This window comes from Mobula hypostoma, unplaced genomic scaffold (genome assembly GCF_963921235.1).
Source record: "Mobula hypostoma unplaced genomic scaffold, sMobHyp1.1 scaffold_36, whole genome shotgun sequence".
Classification (NCBI taxonomy): domain Eukaryota; kingdom Metazoa; phylum Chordata; class Chondrichthyes; order Myliobatiformes; family Myliobatidae; genus Mobula; species Mobula hypostoma.
Genome location: NW_026948187.1, coordinates 280713 through 305971, shown reverse-complemented (window position 1 = coordinate 305971; position 25259 = coordinate 280713). Strand labels below are relative to the sequence as shown.

Genomic DNA, 25259 nt, shown 5'->3' with positions numbered 1-25259 from the left:
CCCGGGATTAATGTTGTTGTCCCACTGAAATCAGAAGAAACGTCCATTAAGGTGTTTTTAAATACGAACGCTCTCCAACATGTGACGTCACACAGGCGCCCCGCACCCCCCCCCCGAGCGCCTGACGTCATACTTGGGGACCCAACACCGGATCTTCCCTCACGTGCGACGTGCCTTACGTCACCCACGCGCTGCTGTGCTTGAGCTTGATCGGTTTAACGGCTGAGCTACTAATCACGTGACACTGAAAACCAACTTTTCAGAATCTACTCTATTACCATTGGTGGAGCGGAATGTCAATCACCCGTTACAACCAATAGCAGAAGGGAAACAGCGGTGAGGGCGGTAACCCCGCTGAATTCATCTTCCGTTCTGGCGTCGATCTGTCCGTCAAAGCGAACAAATCCCAAAGTAAATGTCCCGTTTTTTGATTTATTTCCATTTCCAGCCGAGGCAAGTTGGAGGCGTTTGTGAAGCGTCTCCTGCGGCCGGAGTCTGATGTGTCGCTGAGAGGTAGGAGGAGACATACGAAGGCGTGGAGTATCGACAAGGAGATCGGAGACCCCGGCCTGGTGTGTGGTGTCGGATGGCGGGCAGGTGGTCAGAGTGGGTCCCTCACCCCCGTCCCTCCGACCCTCAGTACACACACCCCGTCCCCTTTACTCTCTGTGCACCCGTGACTGTCTCTCCGAACCTCAGCACACTCACACACCCCGTCCCCTTTACTCTCTGTGCACCCGTGACCGTCTCTCTGACCCTCAGCACACACACACACCCCGTCCCCTTTACTCTCTGTGCACCCGTGACCGTCTCTCCGACCCTCAGCACACTCACACACCCCGTCCCCTTTACTCTCTGTGCACCCGTGACCGTCTCTCCGACCCTCAGCACACTCACACACCCCGTCCCCTTTACTCTCAGTGCACCCATGACCGTATCTCCGACCCTCAGCCCACTCACGCACCCCGTCCTCTTTACTCTCTGTGCACCCGTGACCGTCTCTCTGACCCTCAGCACACTCACACACCCCGTCCCCTTTACTCTCTGTGCACCCGTGACCGTCTCTCCGACCCTCAGCACACTCACACACCCCGTCCCCTTTACTCTCTGTGCACCCGTGACCGTCTCTCCGACCCTCAGCACACTCACACACCCCGTCCCCTTTACTCTCTGTGCACCCGTGACCGTCTCTCCGACCCTCAGCACACTCACTCACACACCCCGTCCCCTTTACTCTCTGTGCACCCGTGACCGTCTCTCCGACCCTCAGCACACTCACACACCCCGTCCCCTTTACTCTCTGTGCACCCGTGACCGTCTCTCCGACCCTCAGCACACTCACTCACACACCCGTCCCCTTTACTCTCTGTGCACCCGTGACTGTCTCTCCGACCCTCAGCACACACACTCACACACCCCGTCCCCTTTACTCTCTGTGCACCCGTGACCGTCTCTCCGACCCTCAGCACACTCACACACCCCGTCCCCTTTACTCTCTGTGCACCCGTGACCGTCTCTCCGACCCTCAGCACACTCACTCACACCCCGTCCCCTTTACTCTCTGTGCACCCGTGACCGTCTCTCCGACCCTCAGCACACTCACACACACCCCGTCCCCTTTACTCTCTGTGTACCCGTGACCGTCTCTCCGACCCTCAGCACACTCACACACCCCGTCCCCTTTACTCTCTGTACACCCATGACTGTCTCTCCGACCCTCAGCACACTCACACACCCCGACCCCTTTACTCTCTGTGTACCCGTGACCGTCTCTCCGACCCTCAGCACATACACACACACACCCCGTCCCCTTTACTCTCTGTGCACCCGTGACCGTCTCTCTGACCCTCAGCACACTCACACACACCCCGTCCCCTTTACTCTCTGTGCACCCGTGACCGTCTCTCCGACCCTCAGCACACTCACACACACACACCCTGTCCCCTTTACTCTCTGTGCACCCGTGACCGTCTCTCCGACCCTCAGCACACTCACACACACACACCCTGTCCCCTTTACTCTATGTGTCCCCGTGACCGTCTCTCCGACCCTCAGCTCACTCACACACCCCGTCCCCTTTACTCTCTGTGTACCCGTGACTGTCTCTCCGACCCTCAGCATAATCACACACACACCCTGTCCCCTTTACTCTCTGTGCACCGTGACCGTCTCTCCGACCCTCAGCACACACACACACACCCCGTCCCCTTTACTCTCTGTGCACCCGTGACCGTCTCTCCGACCCTCAGCACACTCACACACCCCGTCCCCTTTACTGTCTGTGCACCCGTGGGCATCTCTCCGACACTCAGCACACACACACACACACACACACACACACCCCGTCCCCTTTACTCTCTGTGCACCCGTGACCGTCTCTCCGACCCTCAGCTCACTCACACACCCCGTCCCCTTTACTCTCTCTGCACCCGTGACCGTCACTCCGACCCTCAGCACACTCACACACCCTGTCCCCTTTACTCTCTGTGCACCCATGACCGTCTCTCCGACCCTCAGCACACTCACACACCCTGTCCCCTTTACTGTCTGTGCACCCGTGGGCATCTCTCCGACCCTCAGCACACACACACACTGACACACACCCCGTCCCCTTTACTCTCTCTGCACCCGTGACCGTCTCTCCGACCCTCAGCACACACACTCACACACCCTGTCCCCTTTACTGTCTGTGCACCCGTGGGCATCTCTCCGACCCTCAGCACACACACACTCACACACACCCCGTCCCCTTTACTCTCTCTGCACCCGTGACCGTCTCTCCGACCCTCAGCACACACACACACACACCCCGTCCCCTTTACTCTCTGTGCACCCGTGACCGTCTCTCCGACCCTCAGCACACTCACACACCCAGTCCCCTTTACTCTCTGTGCACCCGTGACTATCTCTCCGACTCTCAGCACACACTCACACACACCCCGTCCCCTTTACTCTCTGTGCACCCATGACCGTCTCTCCGACCCTCAGCATAATCACACCTACTCCGTCCCCTTTACTCTCTGTGCACCCATGACCGTCTCTCCGACCCTCAGCTCACTCACACACCCCGTCCCCTTTACTCTCTGTGCACCCGTGACCATCTCTCCGACCCTCAGCACACTCACACACCCTGTCCCCTTTACTGTCTGTGCACCCGTGGGCATCTCTCCGACCCTCAGCACACTCACACACACCCCGTCCCCTTTACTCTCTCTGCACCCGTGACCGTCACTCCGACCCTCAGCACACTCACACACACCCCGTCCCCTTTACTCTCTGTGCACCCGTGACCGTCTCTCCGACCCTCAGCACACACACACACACACCCCGTCCCCTTTACTCTCTGTGCACCCGTGACCGTCTCTCCGACCCTCAGCACACACACACACACACACCCCGTCCCCTTTACTCTCTGTGCACCCGTGACTGTCTCTGCGACTCTCAGCACACACACACCCCATCCCCTTTACTCTCTGTGCATCCGTGACCGTCTCTCCGACCCTCAGCACACTCACACACACACTCCGTCCCCTTTACTCTCTGTGCACCCGTGACCGTCTCTCCGACCCTCAGCACACTCACACACCCAGTCCCCTTTACTCTCTGTGCACCCGTGACTGTCTCTCCGACTCTCAGCACACACTCACACACACCCCGTCCCCTTTACTCTCTGTGCACCCATGACCGTCTCTCCGACCCTCAGCTCACTCACACACCCCGTCCCCTTTACTCTCTGTGCACCCGTGACTGTCTCTCTGACCCTCAGCACACTCACACACACTCCGTCCCGATTACTCTCTGTGCACCCGTGACTGTCTCTCCGACCCTCAGCACACTGACACACACCCCGTCCCCTTTACTCTCTGTGCACCCGTGACTGTCTCTCCGACCCTCAGCACACTGACACACACCCCGTCCCCTTTACTCTCTGTGCACCCGTGACCGTCTCTCCGATCCTCAGCACACACACTCACACACACTCACACACACACACACACACACACACACACACACACACCCCGTCCCCTTTACTCTCTGTGCACCCATGACCGTCTCTCCGACCCTCAGCACACACTCACACACACCCTGTCCCCTTTACTCTCTGTGCACCCATGACCGTCTCTCCGACCCTCAGCACACACTCACACACACCCTGTCCCCTTTACTCTCTGTGTACCCATGACCATCTCTCCGACCCTCAGCACACTCACACACACACCGTCCCCTTTACTCTCTGTGTACCCCTGACCGTCTCTCCGACCCTCAGCACATTCACACACACCCCGTCCCCTTTACTCTCTGTGCACCAATGACCATCTCTCCGACCCTCTGCACACACTCACACACACCCTGTCCCCTTTACTCTCTGTGCACCCATGACCGTCTCTCCGACCCTCAGCACACACTCACACACACCCTGTCCCCTTTACTCTCTGTGTACCCATGACCATCTCTCCGACCCTCAGCACACTCACACACACACCGTCCCCTTTACTCTCTGTGCACCAATGACCATCTCTCCGACCCTCTGCACACACTCACACACACCCTGTCCCCTTTACTCTCTGTGCACCCATGACCGTCTCTCCGACCCTCAGCACACACTCACACACACACCCTGTCCCCTTTACTCTCTGTGTACCCGTGACCGTCTCTGCAACCCTCAGCACACTCACTCACACCCCGTTCCATTTACTCTCTGTGTACCCGTGACTGTGTCGCCACCCACAGCTCCAATCTGCTAATTAAATTCGCTGACAACACTACACTGATTGGCCTCATCTCAAATAATAACAAGGCAGCCTGCAGAGAAGAAGTCATCACCCTGACCTTAGAAAATAACCCAGACATCCCACCCTGCAAAAACTCATTTCAGGGAGGTAGCACCATCAATTTTCGGGAGACTTCTGCAAGGGGTGGGATGTCTGCAATAGAGTAGCTCCTTAGCAGCTGGCCAGCTGGTTTAAATAACGTTAGCTATGCTAATGAACGAATGACATCTGTTAAACTCACCTCAACATGTCTTGTACGGTCTTAACCAACTATGGGCAATAGAAAAGTCACTGTTGCAAACAGTGCAGCGAGCAACACTGTCATTATTTTGACCCCTATTAGGCAGGGGTACACTTTAGTGTGGTCTGGGGTGATGCAAGTTTTATTTTTGTTGAATACTCTGCCATGACACGCTCTCGCTCGTGCTCTCTCTCTCTCGCTCCAGCTCACTCTCAAAAAACTTAATTTCCGTGATATTGTATATAATTTGCGGGCATCAGGGAGCCACTATTAATATGCGGGAGACTCCCAGAAGTTCCGGGAGAGGTGGGATGTCTGATAACCTCTCCCTCATGGTGACAAAAAACAGAGGAGCTGGTTGTGGATTACAGGAGGAATGGAAACGGACCAAATTCAACATTTCCAAGTCTGTTATCGACACAAAATGCACATTTTAATATTGATCAGGACAATGTATTTTATATATTGTTAATGACATAAAACATATTTATAGATTGTGACTGACAGAGAATCGTATAATTTGTGTTCCGTGTGTTATCTGAACGTACTTGCCTGTGATGCTGCCACAAGTCAGTGTTTCTCTGTACCTGTACCTTCCCGTACTTGTGCACTTGGCAATAAATTCAACAGGACCTGAGAAATCTCAGTGAGATTTGATTAGTGATGATCATAATGGCAGCTCGGTAGGTCGAATGTATGAGACAGTACACTGTGAAATGTAAAACCCTGAACAGTGTTGATGATCAGAGGGATCTTAGACTCCACGTTCATCGCTCCCTGAAAGAGATTGCACAGATTGATCGGGTGGTTAAGAAGGCAAATGGCGTGGTTGTGTTTATTAGTTGAAGCACTGAGTTGAAAAGTCGGGAAGTTGTGTTGCGGCTGTTGCAAGCCTGCGGTCGGACTGTGACTGTGTCTTTAAGAGCGCCGGAGTGAGGAGGCGGGACTGTGACGTCAGATGTTTGTTTCTGGAAAGGATGAGTAGCTCCAGGGTTACAGGAGGAAGGCAGGAATATGGTGTTGGAATAAAAATCAGCCATGGTTGAGTGGTGGGAGCAGACCGGATGGATCAAATCACCTAATTCTGTTCCTGTGTCTGATGTCTTACCATGTCTGAATGATGGCTCCTTCTTATCCCATATTGTTTTGTGACGTGTGAGAGACAATAAAAGATTGTTCACTGAGATCATTATATTTGCCTTCAACGTTTAAATTTCAGTGAGTTTTATTCTTAGTAACATTAAGCAGAAATGTTTGGTTCTCAATTTTATTGTTAATGTGCTTCATTATCTTTCATGTTAAAGTTAGACCTGCGGTGAGAGATTTATTGGTAGAAAAACCCCAACTGGAAGCAAACCACGACTGAAGACGAGGGAACAGCAACAAGTGAACCAGCCCGAGGATTGAGAGCATCAATGGGAGAGGACCCATCTGACTCGGAGATTCCAGTGATTCAGTCAGGAGAAAGTTTGGTGAGTCTCATTTACTCAAACACTGGTCCTTTAGACATTACATACCTGTACAAAGGAAGGTAGGAATGTCCCCAGAAGTTATGCCTCTGTCAGACCCAGTTGCAATCACTCCAGGTCTGGAAATGTGCTTCCAGCAGCCCAGCCCTTTAAAACCACTCCCATTCTGTGGAAGCCAAATCCGGATAAAGTCACTCAGAGACCGTATAAGTAGAAACTCTTTATTCCAAGCACCCAGGGCCTACTCAGCTCGTCACTCAAACAGGAACAGTCTTTGACTGTTCCCGCCCAGACCACTAACTGACTCACAATTCCCCTTACAGCACAGATATATCCGTCCAGATACCAGCCCCCCCCCCCACCCCCGACACAAGACAGGCTGGAGCCAGTTATTTACTACATGACAGCCCCTAAAGGCAAACTGCAAAATAGTCAAAATGCCCTACACACACAGAACAGCTTGAAGCTGTCCTATCTCTATATCTCTACACCTGAGTGCACAAGGAGATAAGCATCCTGAAACCCTAGCTAGCTACCCTCAAGAAGAAATATGGCTCAGCATGGCTTAGCATATTTGTTGATCATCAGCAGTTTCTTTCAGAAAAACAGGCTGCTATTGTTTAACTGTGTTAACCCTTTTACATACTTTATCATTCCTTCCTTTTCATCATTACATGATCAACAAAGCAGTAATTTTTTACAGAGAACACAACCGAGTACAGCACAGACTTATCAGTTGGTAAAAACAGTGTAAACAGTAATTATAACGATGATTAGGCCATAATACAATATCTCGCCCCACATATTACCGAACAGACCTTCGAAGACCACCATTTCGACCCTTTGGTGAACCCATGTAAATCCTGCCCTACTTTCTTGATGCTGTCAATCTCCTTGGCAGTGTGCTCGGAGAGGGATGTAATGTTAGTAGAGTCATCAGGGATATAGGTGCAGCATTCTGTGTCAATAATAGCACAGGTTCACCCTTTATCAGCTGGGATAAAATCTAAAGCCATACGATTCTGTAGGACTGTTTGCCAGATTGCAATCATTTCAGTGGATATTTCTGTTACTTGGGCCTGTGTTTCTGTCAGGGCCCCTGCAGTATTGTGGCCAGCTCCTCAAGTGCTGTAGCCAAATTAATTATCTCTCATGAATTCCTGGCTACTCCATAGGAGAGAAAAGTTATCATCCAAAATCGCTCAGTCTCAGTTATTCCTCTCCGCTGCTGGGCACCTGCAAGTATGGCCAGGATGCATGTTTCCCAGTATAGGAAGTTCCGTTTGGTGGGGGCCTGAGATACCAACCCTCAAAACACTGACAGCCACAGTCATCTCTGAGTCGACCACAGTTCTTCACCTCTCTTCCCTGGGTGTTATTTGAGAAAGCCCAGGCTGAGAGTTCCTCACTCTGGGTGTGCGGGATTACTGACATTGGAATCATAGTTTTACCATGCTGGGGAATTTGGTTACAAATCCAGCAGGCCCCTAGTTCTACCTGTTTCGCATAGGTGTGACAGAGAGACAGAAAGGTGTTAACGTGGGATCTCCCGGATGCTGGGGTGAGCCCTTTCAAAGTCATAAACACAAACATCACTATCAACCAATACATTTTTTTTTAGACCGAGAGAGTCCTTCTACTCAGTTCCTTCAGTAACACGTTTGCAGTCTGTTCGATGTATCCACCGAGATTGCCCCTTCAGTTTCACAGCTGTGGGAGTGGTCAGTAACACCTGACATGGCCCTCTCCACTGAGGTCCGAGTTTCCCTCAATCCCAGTTCTTGATCAGGACAAAATTCCCAGGTTCTTTGGTGGGATAGTCACTCCTCTCTGTGGGGTAGTTCTCTTCCTTGTAAGCCTGTTGTACCTGTGAATGTAATGCTTACGTTAGTTGGCATATGTATTTCCCCATCTCTTCCCCGAGGGTATGCCTGTGCAGTTTTGCTGGTAGACTTTCTGGGAGCTATGGTAAACAAGGTCTTGGTCCCCAGGGTGTCCTCATGGGCCGTCCATAAAAGATTTCAGCTGATGACAAACCTGTTTTCCCCTATGGGGTAACCCTCATGTGGAATAGGGGTAACGGTAGGACCTTCAACCAAGTGAGTCCAGTCTCTGCTGTTAGTTTGGCCAATTTACTCTTCAGAGTGCCATTGGCTGTTTCCACTATGCCAGCGGCCCGTGGGTGGTGTACACAGTGGAATTGTTGTTTCACAGCTAGTTCGTTACATACCCCTTCGTTTACTTTCACCACAAAGTGTAGTCCATTGTCAGAGCTCAGCATCTCTGGCAGGCCGTACCTGGGAATTATTTCCCATAATAATACCTTAACAACAGTATTATTGGTAGTTGGAATAGCTTCAAACTATCTACTAAACACATCTGCAGTAACTATGCAGTATCTATAACAATGTACTCTCGGCAATTCAATAAAATCAACTTGCAGACATGATAAAGGTCCACCTGTCAAGGGAGTTGTACCCGGTGTATAGGGTACAGGTTACCAACCATTCCCTCCTTTCCCAGTAATCAACCAAAATTGGTAAAAACTGTGTATGAACAAAAACCTGTCCTGCTGGGGTGATACAAAAACCTAGGTCGGTGTCTCTCTGGCACCCCACCTGGGACCACAGTTTGTGCTCCTCCTCAGAGGCGTCCCCCTGAAAAGTACGTACCTCCCGCATGTCTGGCAAATCCGTTCTGCTTCAGTCACACAGTGTTGTTTGACGGGAATCCGAGGGGACTACAACTACCAAAGATTGACTTTTTGCTGTCTTATTTGCTGAAGCATTGCCTTTAGTGACCTGGTTGGACATGTGGGTGTGGGCTGCACATTTAATAATAGCCAAAAATCAAGGTAGCTGTAGAGCGGTGAGTAAGTTGTTTACAAAGGTGGCATCTCTAATGGGGTGGCCAGAGGAAGTCAGGAATCCCCATCTTCCCAGAGAGCCCCGTTGTCATGTACAATTCCAAATGCATAACGGGAGTCTTCGTAAACGTTCGCACTTTTGTCTGTTGCTAGGATACAGGCACGAGTCGGAGCAAGCAGCTCAGCCTTCTGGGTGGAGGCAGCTGCCTCAAAAGAGGCCTGCTCAACTATTTCACTGTCCGTCACTATCGCATAGCCAGAATATCGTTTTCCTGCTGGATCCACAGAAGAACTTTCATCCTCATAAAACGTTGCCTCGGGCTTGAGGGGGTATTGCGGAATGGATGGGAGAGTCTGTCCTTCTATTACGGTGATCCGGACAGGGGGGCAGTGGTATGGCCGACTTCATGGCCTGAAATTGCCCAGAGATGGGGAACAACATCTTGGGTTCGGTCAATATTAAAAGAATGTCTTGCCAGATGTTCCATCTTCACCTCCGACTCCTTTCAGTATTGAAGTTGGCCCGCGGCCAAGTCATGCCAGTCTCCCTTGGTGCTGGAGGCTTGTTTCATCAGGGTGTTGGCACGGAACTCCAGGTTCTTTGGCTTGAACCCAAGGCAAACCCTAACAGTGGTATGGGGAACCACCAGTCCCATCTGTCGCCAAAGGAAATCCGGAACTTTGGCCAGTAATGCACTGCCCTCTCTTCTTTTCACCTCTCCAGTCATCGTGGCTGGGAACTTCTGTCACTCAAAGGGTGCATAGTATTGGCTTTCCTCAGCTGAGCACCCCGTAGGGTCATAGCACAGAGTCACATGAGAGTCAACCGCTGGGCAGAAGGGGTTCAAAGGCAGTGGAGTCCAGATTAATTTCCCACCACTGGGGGGGTCGGAAACTGGGGAAGCTGTCGGTTGTTTGCTAGTCCCAGGGTGATACCCTTGTCCGTGCATAGAATCTCAACTTCCAATGGACAGAGAAAGTCTCTCCCTGCTAGATTACACCCCCGACTGGTGGTGACTGCAAATGAAACCTCACACTGGTTCCCCTGGAATTCCACCTGCAGTGGCTGGGTACGTGAATACGTACGTTCCACGCCTTTGAACCCAGATAGAGTGATTGTACCGTCTGATAGCTGGAATCTCTTTCCCAATACTATTTCCTGATCGAGAGTAGTTGTGGTTGCCCCCATATCAATCATTAAATGGAATTGGAATTCCAGAAACCTGCAATATTACATTTCCTGAGGGGTGGCACTCTCGGTAGAAAGCATCCTTGCTTGTCAATTTCTAAACGGGTTGTTGTCCCCACCTGTCCCTTGGTAGGTTTTTGTTCCCATTTCTGATCCCCAGATATAGTCCACTCGCATCCTGCTTCCCGCTAAACATATTCACCTTCAATATTAGTTCCCTTCAGGGTTGATCGGGTTCGAAAGCCAGGTCCCAATAGTATGTCCAAGCTTGTTGCATTCGATTTCGTTCACTGTCAGGCCAATCCTTATTATTTGTTTTAATCGTGTTGGCTAACTTAGTTGGTAAGCATTGGAGCAGTAAGGCATTAAACTGGGGGAACGGATTCCCATCATTAAAGGCTTGGTCTCCTGCGAAAGTGCCATAGCAGGCCACAAATCGCTCCCAATAGTCTGGTCCCGATTCCCCAGGCTTAGGTTTGCATTCGAGTACTTTAGTGATGTTTACAGGTTGTTGGAGAGCCCTTTCCAAGACTTGAATAATCTGGTCTGTCTGTTCATTCTCATTATGGTTTCCCACTGGTAACTCCTGATAGGTTTGGTATCTCAATTCTGCCTTTCATTTCCCCCTCCTCAGCTGAGAGAATCATGCAGCAGAGACTCCTCATCACGGTCACTGTCCTCAAACAGGGTCGGTATGCCAGACATGGGTTCGGGATCCTTTGTTTCCCTATCAGTTAGAAGTTTAGACCGCCGTTCCTGCCCTTCTCTCCTATCTAGGCTGCCCTTGGTTTGCTTATATTGTTTTCCCTGCTCTCGTTTTTGGTGCCCATCCACCCGTTCACACTCTGTTTTTAGTGTCTCCCAACCTTTGGCGTTCCTTCTGCAGTACATACCTCGATCCCTTTCTCACATGCAGTTTTCCTCCAACTTGCTAATAATATACTGTTCCACTTTACATCTGCCTTTTCCTTCCATTCCCTTTTCAACAGTTTCAACTTCTTTCCACAGTTCTTTTTCTATATCAAATTTACTGCTTTTTCTCATGAGGTAATATCCCACCACAGTCTGCTTGGCACTCCCGATATTGGGATCCTGTTCGTGACTCCAAATGTTAAAGTTGAATCTGAATAAAACTCGGGAGACCAGCTTCTTATCATCACCAGAGTTTATTGCACATTCTCCTGCAGGAGATTGAGACCCAGTTTTCAAAGGAAAGGCACGTAAACATTGCCACAAACTGACAAGTGGACTGACTTAGGTTACAGCTGTATATTTATACATAGTAAGCCTCATACATTACTATAGAAAGATGTCATTTGAACTGGTATGCCCACAAAGTCTGTTGGTGCAAAATTTAATTAATTAGATAAGAAAGTTCACTAAATCAAGGTTTTAATTACAGATGGATGTCCAGTCTTTATCAGTCATTCCCTTTGCAAGGCCCTGATTTACTTACCAACAGATGTTCATTCCTGTTCTTATTGGCGAGTCCTCCTCTCTTCACTCAAACGAGGGTACAATGTATAATGTTATCAACTAATGAGAGTACAATGTATAATGTTATCAGCTCTCAGTCTGTCTCTCTGCAAGCTGCAGAGAACTGGTAATGAGCCTGTCTTAGCTAACCACTGACGACAGAGTTTACTTCAGTTCAACATTCCTATTCAGTCCCAATTATTCTTTTAGCCAGAGGTTGCATAGGTTCAAAATGATTTTTTTTATATATCCTCGATTCCTCTGGAGGGTTCAGGGGAAATATTTATGTCCAATATATAAACTGGTGTTACCTGTGTGTATTGTGGCGACGCAAAAGTTGCTGCAGAATCTACAAGTGGGAAGAAGTGGAGTGATATTTGGAAATCTGACTATTTGTTTTTTTTAATTTTATTTTTATTTGGATAAGGAATTCACAAATATCATGTACTTTTTTCACACATATAACCTTTTCCATTTTTTTATATGTATAAAACTATAATTATTTATACATTCTTAAGTACACATTGAGATGATATAAAAGGAAATTAGACACTTAAATAGATAATTATGTACTGTGGTAATTCTAATCTATTAGGCTAAGTAATGGTATTAGTTGTTGAGAAAAATAGTAATAATAGTTTCCATATAACTCTTCTGGACCATTTCCACTGGTCCAAAATGTTGTATGTAAGCCTATGTAACAACCATTGTAGGTGTTTATATCCTAATTTGTTCATGCTTGCTCCTGCCCGCAGACATAATTATCCAATCCCTATGTACTTATTTACTTAATTTTTTCATTTTTTATCCTTTTCCCAAATCTTTCCCTTTACTTGTGTTAATTCTCTATTTTCCAAAAGAAAACAAAAAAAAGACATTTAGACGAGGGGTGCTTACGTTAGCAATATTACTGTGTTGATGAGAAGAGCAGTATAAATCATTAGGAGAGTCATCTAAAGTCTGCTCGCATTGGAGTTATATATTCAATCCATTTATTCCAGATTTGATAAAATTTTTCTTTTTGAATTCTCAGGGAGTAAGTAAACTTTTCCATTTTAAATATTTCCAAGATAATTTCGTGCCAATCTTCTAATGTAGGTGGTATTGGATTTAGCCACTTTCTAGTGATTGATTTCTTGCTTGCCACTAAGAGGGCTTGCAGCAACTTTATATCTTCCTTCTGTTCAAGAAACAATACATGCCCCAAATAGAGTGTCTCAAAGTTCAGAGGTATCTGGGACCCAAGTACCTTAACTAATGTTCCATGAATACCTTCCCAATATAGACTTAATTTAGGGCAATCCCAGAAAATATGAAAATGATTTGCCTCCTTGGAGCCGCACCTTCTCTAACACGTCACGTTTGTATCTTTATATTTTTCCTGATATGGGGTCTTGCAGTATCTTATAATGTTTTTCCAACAATGTTCTCTCCAAGTCAAAGAATTAGTCGAGGACCATTGAAAGCTGCAGATTTTCCCCCAAGCCTCCTCTGAAAGTACCAACCCCGCTTCTTTCTCCCACTTCTCTTTAATATACAGTGTATTTACATTTTTAGCATGGGAGAGTGCATTATATAATCGAGAAACTGATTTACTAGGTATTGAACTGCAAGCTGAATTCAGAATCTTGAAAAATTCTAATTCTACTGTTGATAGGTCTGTATATCTACAACTCTGGTTAACATAGTTTCGTATTTGAAGGTACCTAAAAAAGTCATTGTGTTCTAGGCCATGTTTGTCCTGCAGGATTTGGAAACTTTGTAATACTCTTTTATCTATAAATGAGAGGTAGGTTGTAAGACCTTTCTTTATCCATAGCTCAAATCTTTTATCTCCTCTGTTGGGAAGGAATTTGGTATCATATGCACACCATCTAAAGAGTTTTAACATGTTATTAATTCCACATGAATTAACCACCTTCTGCCGTACTTTTAATGTAAGATTTATCCAACTGTTTTTAAATTTTTCCAACTGGGCCATCAATCCTTTGTCAGCTATTGAGGCCTGTAGAGGAAAACTGTCAACTAATCCAAATTCTATTTCCTTCCATCTAGCCTTATATTCCCTATTACACCAATATAACAGAGGGGTTATCTGTGAGGCATAAAAATAATTTCTCAGGCAAGGAAGAACCATACCTCCTCCTTCCTTCCCTAACTGTAAGGTGTTATATCGAATTCTAGGTTTCTTTCCTTGCCAAATGAAGCGGGAAATCCATTTGTTCCATTCCCTGAATTGATTATCATCCACCTCCACCGGTAAAGTACGGAAAAGATACAATAACCAAGGAAGAATATTCATTTTTATAGTATTTATCCTTGAATTTAAACTTAAAAAGGGGATAAGATTCCATCTATGCATATCTGCTTTTATCTCTGAGATTAATGGCCCATAATTTACCTGTGACAGTGTTGAAAGATCCTTCAGCAGGGTTATTCCTAAATATTTTAATGATTTAGCTTCCCACTTAAGATCGTACGTATCCTGCAATTTTTTGGATGGTGTATAATTTAGGGACATAACCTGTGTTTTCTTTACATTTATTTTATAACCTGATATTTTCCCAAAGTCATCCAACAGTGTAAACAATCCTATAAATGATTTTTCTGGTTCACTCAGATAAACCAAAACATCATCTACGAATAACGCCACTTTCTGTTCAATCCCTGCCACCTTGATACCTTTTACGATTTCGCTCTGTCTTTATTAGTTGGGCAAGTGGTTCAATATATAGCGCAAAAAGGAGAGGAGAAATTGGGCATCCCTGTCTAGTGCCTCTCTCTAAGATGAAGGAGTCAGAGAGGTCCCCATTTATCTTAATTCGGGCTGTAGGGCTGTCATATAGAGTCTGAATTACTTTAATAAACTTTTCTTGAAAGCCAAATCTTCCTAACACGCTGTATAGGAATGCCCAACTAACCGAATCAAAAGCTTTCTCAGCGTCCAATCCTACTACCATTGTCTCTGTCTCGTTCTTATTAACCTGTACTAATATGTGCAGAGTTCTCCTTATGTTGTCCTGTGTTTGTCTTTGTTGAATAAATCCAGTCTGGTCTAAATGGATTAGGCCAGGTAAAAGCTTTTCCAATCTGCGCGCTAATATAGATGTAAATAGTTTGTAATCTAAATTAAGAACACTAATTGGCCGATAATTGCCACATTCTAGTTTATTTTTACCCTCTTTAGGAATAACTGAAATAATCGCTTCTCTCCAGGAAGGTGGAGTTTCTCCTCTCTGCAAGATCCAATTAAAGGTGTTAAGTAGTAATGGGGCTAACTGTGTCTTCAGGGACTTATACCACTCTGAGGTAAACCCATCAGAACCCGGGGACTTTCCAGCCTTTAACCTAGAGATGGCCACGTTCAGTTCTTTGACAGTTACTGGTTCTAATAAACTTTCATTTTGTAAATCTGTAAGTTTAGGTAGATCTAAAAAATTCAATACACTGTCTATATAGGGCTCATTGGGGGCCCGGGGTTGGAAGTACAGCTCTCGATAATATGTTTCAAAACTCTCTTGAATTTTCCCTATTGTACTCTCCACAAGCTTTGTCTTTGGATTCTTTATTTTATGAATTGTATTGTCTGCTTGTTGTTTTCGTAATTTATATGCTAATAATCTAGCTGATTTACCTCATACTTCATAATTCTTTTGTCTCAGATAAAGAAAATTTCTTTGAGTTTCCAACGTATAAATATCGTCAATTTCACTTTGCAATTTCCTAATTTCCTGTTTTCGATTTGAATTACTTTTGTTGCTATCTACAACTTGAAGTTGTTTTAATTTTCCTTGAAGGTCTGCTAATTTTTGTGCATTGATTTTTTTCATGTGAGTGGTAATGGAAATAATTTTCCCTCTCAGTACAGCTTTCAATGTATCCCATAAGATCACTGGTGATGTTTCTCCCGTGTCATTAAGGTCTAGATATTCTTTGATTTCTCCCCTTAATCTCTCCATTACTTTCGGGTAATTGAGTATATGTGAGTTTAGCCTCCATAGTGTTTTCCTCATTTTCCTTACCAGGATTAGAGACATAGAGACTGGGCTATGATCCGACAGATCAATTGTTGCAATATTACAGTTTTTTATCCTGAGTCTATCTGTATTAAAGATAAAGAAATAGTCCTTCCTTGAATAGGCTGAATGAGGGAAAGAGTAATGTGTATAATCTTTACTAGTAGGGTGTAATTCCCTCCAGACATCTATAATTCCCAACTCCTCCATCAATGAATTCATTTTCTGAGTCAGAGGTTTATTCTGAGTAACTATTCTTGAAGAATCTAATACAGGATTTAATCAAATATTAAAATCCCCTCCACAAATTACTACCCCTTGAGAACTGACCATTAGGTCAAAAATATGTCTATAAAATGACCATTCACAACTTGGAGGAGCATAAACATTTAGCAATGTTATTTCTGTACCTTCTATTCTTCCTGTGATTTTTACAAACCGTCCTTCTTTGTCTTTAGTCTCTGAAATATGTTCATAATTAAGAGTACTTGTTATTAAAGTAGCTACCCCTCTTTTGTGACTCAACTTATATGATGAATAAAATACATGCTTAAAGCCCATTCTTTTTAATTTTCCTTGTTCAGATTGGCTCATATGTGTTTCCTGGAGGAAAGCTATTTGTGCCCTCTCTTTTTTCAATTTAGACATAATCTTATTTCTTTTAATTGGATTCAAAACCCCATTAACATGATAGGAAATTATTTTTACCAATTCAGTTTGCATTTTTCTCTAGTAGAAAAAAAACACTCTCCTTTTCTAACCAAACAGAAAGCAATCCCTTCTCAACAGTAAACCAAGACATATAACCACAGCCTAGACATTTTTGAACGTGTAACATTTGAAAATTTCTCCCGACTTCCCACAGTGAGGCCTGAGCACCATCCCGCCTCAGTTCAGAGAGATAACCTCTATCTTCACCCTGTGTTAGAGGGCCCTCAGCAGTTTGAATAATCATAGAGAATTTTCTCCTATTTATGTCTCGACCATATTGCTATCATTCAAGTTATTCCGTCTAGTTTATTTTCAGTTACCAGTTTTCATTTTACCTTTAAGTCCGATTTACTCTTTCCAGTCATTTCTTTTAATTAATCTGTATTGTCTGTACATTCGCGTCTGAATATTTGCAGCTTTTCCTTGCAGTTTGACACTCTGGGTCGTGTGGAGCGTCCTCGCCCCAGTAACTGCCACGACTTCTGCCAAATCCTCTCCAGTAGCGACTCCGGTTGGGTGATAACTTTAACAGGTAGTCCCTGGTCCGCCAGGTCCGACGTTGCCTCCTCCACCGTAGCGTAAGTTTTTGTCCCTTTGTCGTAAAAGACTTTCAGCCGAGCTGGATACAAACTCTGGAATCTGATGTTGTTTTCCTTCAGGACTCTCAGTGTTTCCGTATATTCCTTCCGTCTGGCAAGAATCCCCGGTGCGTAGTCGTGGTCTAAACTGATTTTACAGTTGTTCCACATGAAACCTTTATTTTGCCATGCCCTTTTAAGCACCTCTTCCTTCGTTCTGTAACTGAGAAATCTGACCAGAATCGATCTGGGCTGGGCGCCTGCCGGAGGCTGTGGTGCCAACGCGCGGTGAGCCCTTTCTATCTGTAGGTCTTTTGCGGCCGGTATAACAAGGTTCTCTCTAAGCAGCTTCTCTATGAAGGGAATCATCAATCCGGGTTTACCTTGAGTTCCTTCGGGAACTCTGTAAATCCTCACATTTTCCCTTCTTGAGCGGCCTTCTTGATCTATTAGTTTCCACTGGAGCTGGTCTTACAGCTTCAGCATTTCTGCTATCACTTCCTCGGCGTTTTGTAGCTTCTCTTCAATTCCAACAATCCTCGCTTCGGCTTCATCTATCCGCGAGTTAGTTTTTACTATTTCTCCTTTAATATCTTCCAGCTGTTTGCTGTTATCTTGTCGGAACTCGCGAATCTCTCCGAGAATCAAAGACAGAGTCACCGATTCCCCCTCATTATCTCCGTCCTGGCTTGCCGTGGGGGAGCTAGGCCCGTCGCCTTGCTGCGTCTCTATGTTTATCAGCCTTCGGAGCAGACTTTTTAATCTTGTTCTTAGACATCATCCTTGCCCCTTTTATTAATATAGTTATGCAATATTAAGTATTTGTCTAAAATTCGATTTTGGGGCAGTTTACCTTTTTTGTCGAGAGACCTTTTCCTTACGCCGTCGTTCCTTTGATGACCCGGAAGTCCAGAAATCCGACTATTTGAAGCTTAATTTAGAAAACAAACCACATACGGACAGTGTGCAAAAGCTCTGGTGAGAAAATCCTTCATTGCCTGTTACAGGCCTGCTACACAGGCTGTGTGAGAGTGCAGATTAACTCCATCAAACCCAGAGGAGATCAAAGTGCTTTTCGACAGTTATTTGCTAGCTGTTAAAATGAATACCACCCTATATAAAATTCACTGTGCACATGTTATCGCTGGGTATAAAAATGCACAGTACAAGATTTATGTGCACACTGGTCATTACAAATTAGAGGGGACATTGGTGAGAAGGTGGGGAGACCTCCAGTGTCCCTGATGCCCTCACCAACAAGATGTGCATCCAGCTGCAGCTTGTAACCCTGCACTTTAAGGAGTTGGAACTTGAAATGGATGAATTCCGGATCATCCAGGAGTTGGACGGGGTGACAGATATGAACATGAAAAGAGGTGAGTTACACCCAAGGTGCAGGACATAGGAAACTGGGTGAGAGTCAGGAAGGGGAATGAGGTTAAATAGCCACTGCAGAGTACTCTTGTTGCTATCCCACACAACAACAGGTGGACCTCTTTAGAAAATGTTGGCGGGGGGGATTACCTGGCAGAGGAAAGTCAAAGGGGTGATAGGGGACTTGTTAGTGAGGGGAACAGAACAAGATGGGACTAATATCCCAGTGGTAAGGTTTGCTAGTGCTGGTGTGGGGGGAGGGGTGATGTGGTTAAAATACGTTTTTGGGGGAATGGGAGCCAGAATGACAGAACAGATATTGGAGAGGGTGAATTGAATTGAGTTGACTTTATCACATACGTCCTTCATATACAGGAAGAGTAGAAATATTTACGTTACATCTCCATTTAAATGAGCAATGTGGAATTTATAGTAATTGATAATAGATAGTTTGTACAAAGAACAGTCAATATAACGTAGAAATCAATTAATCAGTCTGATGGCCTGGTGGAAGATGATATCCCGGAGCCTGTTTGTCCTTTTACTGTGGTACCGTTTCCTGGATGGTAGCAGTAGGAACAGTTTGTGGTTGTGGTGATTCGGGTCTCCAATGATCCTTCTGGCCCTTTTTACACACCTGTCTCTGTAAATGTCCTGAATAGTGGGAAGTTCACATCTACAGATGCGCTGGGCTGTCCGCACCACTCTCTGCAGCTTTCTGTGATTAAGGGAAGTACAGTTCCCATACCAGGCAGTGATGCAGCCAGTCAGGATGCTCTCAATTGTGTCCCTGTAGAAAGTTTTTAGGATTCTCGGCCCCATCCCAAACTTCTTCAACCGTCTGAGGTGAAAGGGGTGCTGTTGTGCTTTTTTCACAACACAGCCAGTATGTACAGACCATGTGAGATCCTTGATGATGTTTCTGCCGAGGAATTTAAAGCTGTTCACCCTCTCAACCCCAGATCGATTGATGTCAATAGGGGTTAGCCTGTCTCTATTCCTCCTGTCATCCACAATCAGCTCCTTTGTTTTTGTGACAATGGGCGAGAGGCTGTTTTCTTGACTCCAGTCAGATGTTGTTCAGACCTCAGACAGAGTCAGCAATCAAATGTTTGAGCATGGTGCGATGAATGTGCTGAGCTGAGTATATCACAATGCAAGAAGCATCATAGGAAAGCCAGATGAGCTCAGGACAGGGAATTATGATATTGTAGCCATTATTGGGACTTGGTTGCACCCAACAGTCTGAAGGATTTGGAGGAACAAATTTGTAGAGAGATCGCAGACCATGCCAAGAAACAAAGGTTGATTTATTAAGTGATTTTAACTTTCCATACATTGACTGGGACTCCCATACTAAAAGGAAAAGGGCTAGATGGGGTAGAGTTTGTCAAATGTGCCCTTAATCAGTACGTAGAATTCCCGATGTAGAAGTGTGCAATAAGCTGTTAGGAAATGATCCAGGGCTGGTGACAGAAATTAGTGATCATAATGCCATGAAATTCAAAGTAAATTTGGAAAAAGAGAGGTCTGGACCACGGGTTGAGATTCTAAATTGGAGAAAGGTCAATTTTGATGGTATCAGAAAGGGTCTGACAAGTGTGGTTTGGGACAGGCTGTTTTCTGGCAAAGGAGTACTTGGTAAGTGGGAGGCCTTCAGAAGTGGAATTTTGAGAGTGTCTAGTTTGTATGTGCCTGCCAAAATAAAAGTTGAAAGGTAACTGGTGCAGGGAACCTTGGTTTTCCAGAAATATTGAGGCCCTGGATATTTTGTTCCTCTAAATGCCTCAGACTGTTGGCTGCTATCAAGACTCATTAATGACTACAATATCATAATTTCATGCCCCGAGCTCATATGACTTTTTTTTTAGTCGTCTTCTGTTGGTTTCTAAAAGCTTCCCGATAGTTTTTGCTCTATTATTTTCCCTCTCTTTGGCTGTTATATTAGATTTGGCTTCTCAGTTCAGCCACAGTTGTGTCCTCCTGCCTTTCCAATGCTTCCACTTCTTTGGGATGTATCGATCACTCAGCTCCCAAATTGCTCCCAGAAACTCCAGCCATTGCTGCTCCATTGTCACTCCTATCTTTCCCTTCCAAACAAGTCTGGCCAGCTTGTCTGTAATAGAAACATGGAGAAGTTCAGTACGGAAACAGGCTATTTGGCCCATCTAGTCAATGCTGAAAAAACATTTAAGCTGTCTAATGCAACTACCTGTACTGGGGCCATTGCCCTCCATACCCTTATCATCCAGGCTCCCATCCAAACTTCTTTTAAATGGTGAAACCAAGCTCATATTCACCACTTGTGCTGGCATCTCATTCCACACTCTCGTGACCATTTCAGTAAAGAGCTTTTCCAAATTTTGCTGTTAAATTTTCGCCTTCCCCACTTACCCATGACCTCTGGTTGTCATCCCACTCAACCTCAGTGGAAAAAGCTGCTTGCATTTACCCTGTCTATACCTTGATAATTTTGTTTACTTCTAACAAATCCTCAAAGCGATGTATAATTTTCTTTTTTATGTTTAGAGCATTTTTTAGGTGTATAAGATGATAGAAACATAGAAACATAGAAAATAGGTGCAGGAGTAGGCCATTCGGCCCTTCGAGCCTGCACCGCCATTTATTATGATCATGGCTGATCATCCAACTCAGAACCCAGCCTTCCCTCCATACCCCCTGACCCCTGTAGCCACAAGGGCCATATCTAACTTCCTTTTAAACATAGCTAATGAACTGGCCTCAACAGTTTGCTGTGGCAGAGAATTCCACAGATTCACCACTCTCTGTGTGAGGGGCATTAATCGTGTGGATAGCCTGAGGTTTCTTCCCATGGCTGAAATGGCTAACACGAGGGGGCATAGTTTTAAGGTGCTTGGAAATAGATACTGAGGGGATGTCAGGGGTAACCTTTTTAGACAGAGAGTGATAGGTGAGTGGAATTCACTGCTGGCTGTTCGTGTGAGAGTGTTTCAGTTACTGTGGGGCCAGGAACCCATGCAGCTCAGTGGGAATAGGAAATAATACCAATGGAGAGAGTCAAACTGAGCCAGGTCACAGATTGGAGATGGCAGAAATGCCCCATTCTTGTAGAGACAGAAAAAGCATCAGAGAGTTTGATGGTCATTTCAGATACCAGCACTGTGCCCAGTTAGAAGATGATTTCTGTCTCCAACTTGGGTTGAACTTCACTGTAACAGTGCGATGTCAGATCACACCTCAACAACTCAAGTGATCTCATCTGACATACTGTCCTACAACCATTGATGGATTTTGTAAATCTTTTTACAGGTTAAAAATGACAAGGAATTTGTCTGCGGGAATCTCGAACACAACACGCCAGTTTTGCTGTCTCTGTCCAGATATTTAAGAATTGGAGTAAGAGATTCAATCGACCATCCTTCCTGCTCAGACTGTGGGGAGGAATTCCCTCGATCATCTGACCGACTGGCACACCCGTCATTTTACATAGGGGGGGAACCCATTCATCTGTTCAGACAGTGGAAATGGATTCAATCGGTCATCTCAACTGAAGGTACATCAGCAAGTTCACACTGGGATGAGGCCCTTCACCTGTTCTGTGTGTGAGAAGGGATTCAGTCAGTCATCCCACCTGTGGACACACCAGTCATTCGCACTGGGCAGAGGCTGGTTATGTGCTGAATTTGTGGAGAAGGATTCGCTCAGTCATCTGACCTAATGGCTCACCAGCGAGTTCACACAGGAGAGAGGCCATTCACCTGCTCAGACTGTGGGAAGGTATTCACACGGTTAGCTAGCCTACAAACACACCAGTCAGTTCACACTGGGGACAGGCTGTTCACCTGCTCAGACTGTGGGAAGGGATTCACTTTGTCATCTCAGTTACTGAGACACCAGTCAGTTCACACCGGAGAAGGGCCATTCACCTGCTCAGACTGTGGGAAGGGATTCTCTAAATCATCTCAACTGAAGGTACATCAGCGAGTTCACACTGGAGAGAAACCATTCACCTGCTCGGACTGTGGGAAGGGATTCACTCAGTCATCTCAGTTACTGAGACATCAGTCAGTTCACACCGGAGAGTGGCCATTCACCTGCTCAGACTGTGGGAAGGGATTCTCTGAATCATCTCAACTGAAGGTACATCAGCGAGTTCACACCGGAGAGAGGCCATTCACCTGCTCAGACTGTGGGAAGGGATTCACTTGCTCATCGAAACTGAAGGTACATCAGCGAGTTCACACTGGAGAGAGGCCATTCTCCTGCTTGTTGTGTGGGAAGGGATTCACACAGTTAGCTAGCCTACAAGCACACCAGTCAGTTCACACTGGGGACAGGCCGTTCACCTGCTCAGACTGTGGGAAGGGATTCACTTTGTCATCTCAACTGAAGGTACATCAGCAAGTTCACCTGGTGAGAGGCCATTCACCTGCTCAGACTGTGGGAAGGGATTCACTTTGTTATCTCAACTGAAGGTACATCAGCGAGTTCACACGGGGGAGAGGCCGTTCACCTGCTCAGTCTGTGGGAAGGGATTCATTCAGTCATCTAATCTGAAGCTACATCAGCGAGTTCACACTGGGGAGAGGCCATTCACCTGCTCAGACTGTGGGAAGGGATTCGCTGAATCATCTCAACTGAAGGTACATCAGCGAGTTCACACCGGAGAGAGGCCATTCACCTGCGCAGACTGTGGGAAAGGATTTACTCTGTCATCTCAACTGAAGTTACATCAGCGAGTTCACACAGGGGAGAGGCCGTTCACCTGCTCAGTCTGTGGGAAAGGATTCATTAGGTCATCTCAACTGAAGGTACATCAGCGAGTTCACACTGGGGAGAGGCCATTCACCTGCTCAGACTGTGGGAAGGGATTCACTGAATCATCTCAACTGAAGGTACATCAGCGAGTTCACACTGGAGAGAGGCCATTCTCCTGCTCAGACTGTGGGAAGGGATTCACACAGTTATCTAGCCTACAAATACACCAGTCAGTTCACACTGGGGAGAGGCCGTTCATCTGCTCAGACTGTGCGAAGGGATTCACTCGATCATCGGAACTGAAGGTACATCAGCGAGTTCACACTGGAGAAAAGCCTTTCACCTGCTCAGACTGTGGGAAGGGATTCACTTCGTCATCTCAACTGAAGGTACATCAGCGAATTCACACTGGCGAGAGGCCATTCACCTGCTCAGACTGTGGGAAAGGATTCATTAGGTCATCTCAACTGAAGCTACATCAGCGAGTTCACACTGGGGAGAGGCCATTCACCTGCTCAGACTGTGGGAAAGGATTCACTGAATCATCTCAACTGATGGTACATCAGCGAGTTCACACTGGGGAGAGGCCGTTCACCTGCTCAGTCTGTGGGAAAGGATTCATTAGGTCATTTAATCTGAAGCTACATCAGCGAGTTCACACTGGAGAAAAGCCTTTCACCTGCTCAGTCTGTGGGAAGGGATTCACTCAGTCATCTCATTTACTGAGACACCAGCGAGTTCACACTGTGTAGAGGCCGAACACCTGCTCCAACTTTGGGAAGAGCTTCTCTCAGCCAAATCAACCAAATGTGCATCATTGAGTTCACACTGAGGAGAGGCCGTTCACCTGCTGTGAATGTGGGAAGGGACTCATTCAGTTATCTAACCTTCGGCTAGCAGATTAATATAGGGGGTAATAGCCCCCCAGCCCGGCCAAACTTAAGAAATCTCATTTGGGTGGATGCTGCGCGATGTGTCCCCTGTTACAAATCAGTACCCCGAAATAACAAACAGTACACAATATGTGATTAAATGATTGAGATTTATAATTCTTACTTTGACTATATGGTTTGGTAAGTAAACAAAAGAAAAAAATGGCCCACTCTCTCCATTCATGTCTTCTCATCTCTCCTGAGCAAAAGACCATGCAAATCTCTCTTCCAGACTCACAACAAAGAACACTTCTGCCTTTGGATAGTCCCGCACTCCAAAACCCTGTTATCTCTAGTCGTAACCTAAACATTGCTGTTACAGAGAAACCATTACCTCAGCAGTGAAACATTGCTGAGAGGCCGTTACATTAGCAGTGGAACCTTACATCATGTTACACTTGTGACATACTGCTGGGTTCACGCTGGGGAGAAAGTTTCAATAAGCTGCATGCTGGATATTTGTCCATCACCATTGCTGAATGCAATTTCGAGAGTGACTGTCGGTGCTGAACTCTGCAATTATTGCTGCTGCTCACCACACCCAGTTCTGCACCCTGGTCACTGGGCATGGGAGGAGTTTCTTCTACTGCACATTCACCTTTAATGGGACTGGAGTTTTATATTCTGGATCTCAGACACATAAATCAGTTCTATTTTAAACTCTGTCTTTGGTACTAGTGAATTTATAACACACCTAGTGTACAATAGAGAGTCGACTCAGGCCATCTGGACCCTGCCAGTGATAATGTTCCATGACAGTCCGTTTAAATCCTCCCCTGTTGTTCATCTCTCGCTCTCCCTGTGGTGATGGGTACCAAACAGTCACCACTCTGTGGGTGAAGAGGTTTCCCTTGAAATTTCTGCAGACTGAAGAAGTCGAGCTGACTGCAGTTCT

The 25259-nt window shown here is 46.1% G+C and overlaps 1 pseudogene; it reads left to right on the top strand.

Moving 5' to 3' along the window:
- The first annotated feature begins 341 nt into the window (after positions 1–341).
- LOC134341527 (zinc finger protein 585A-like) overlaps positions 342–25259 on the top strand; it is a 68854-nt pseudogene continuing 43936 nt past the window's right edge.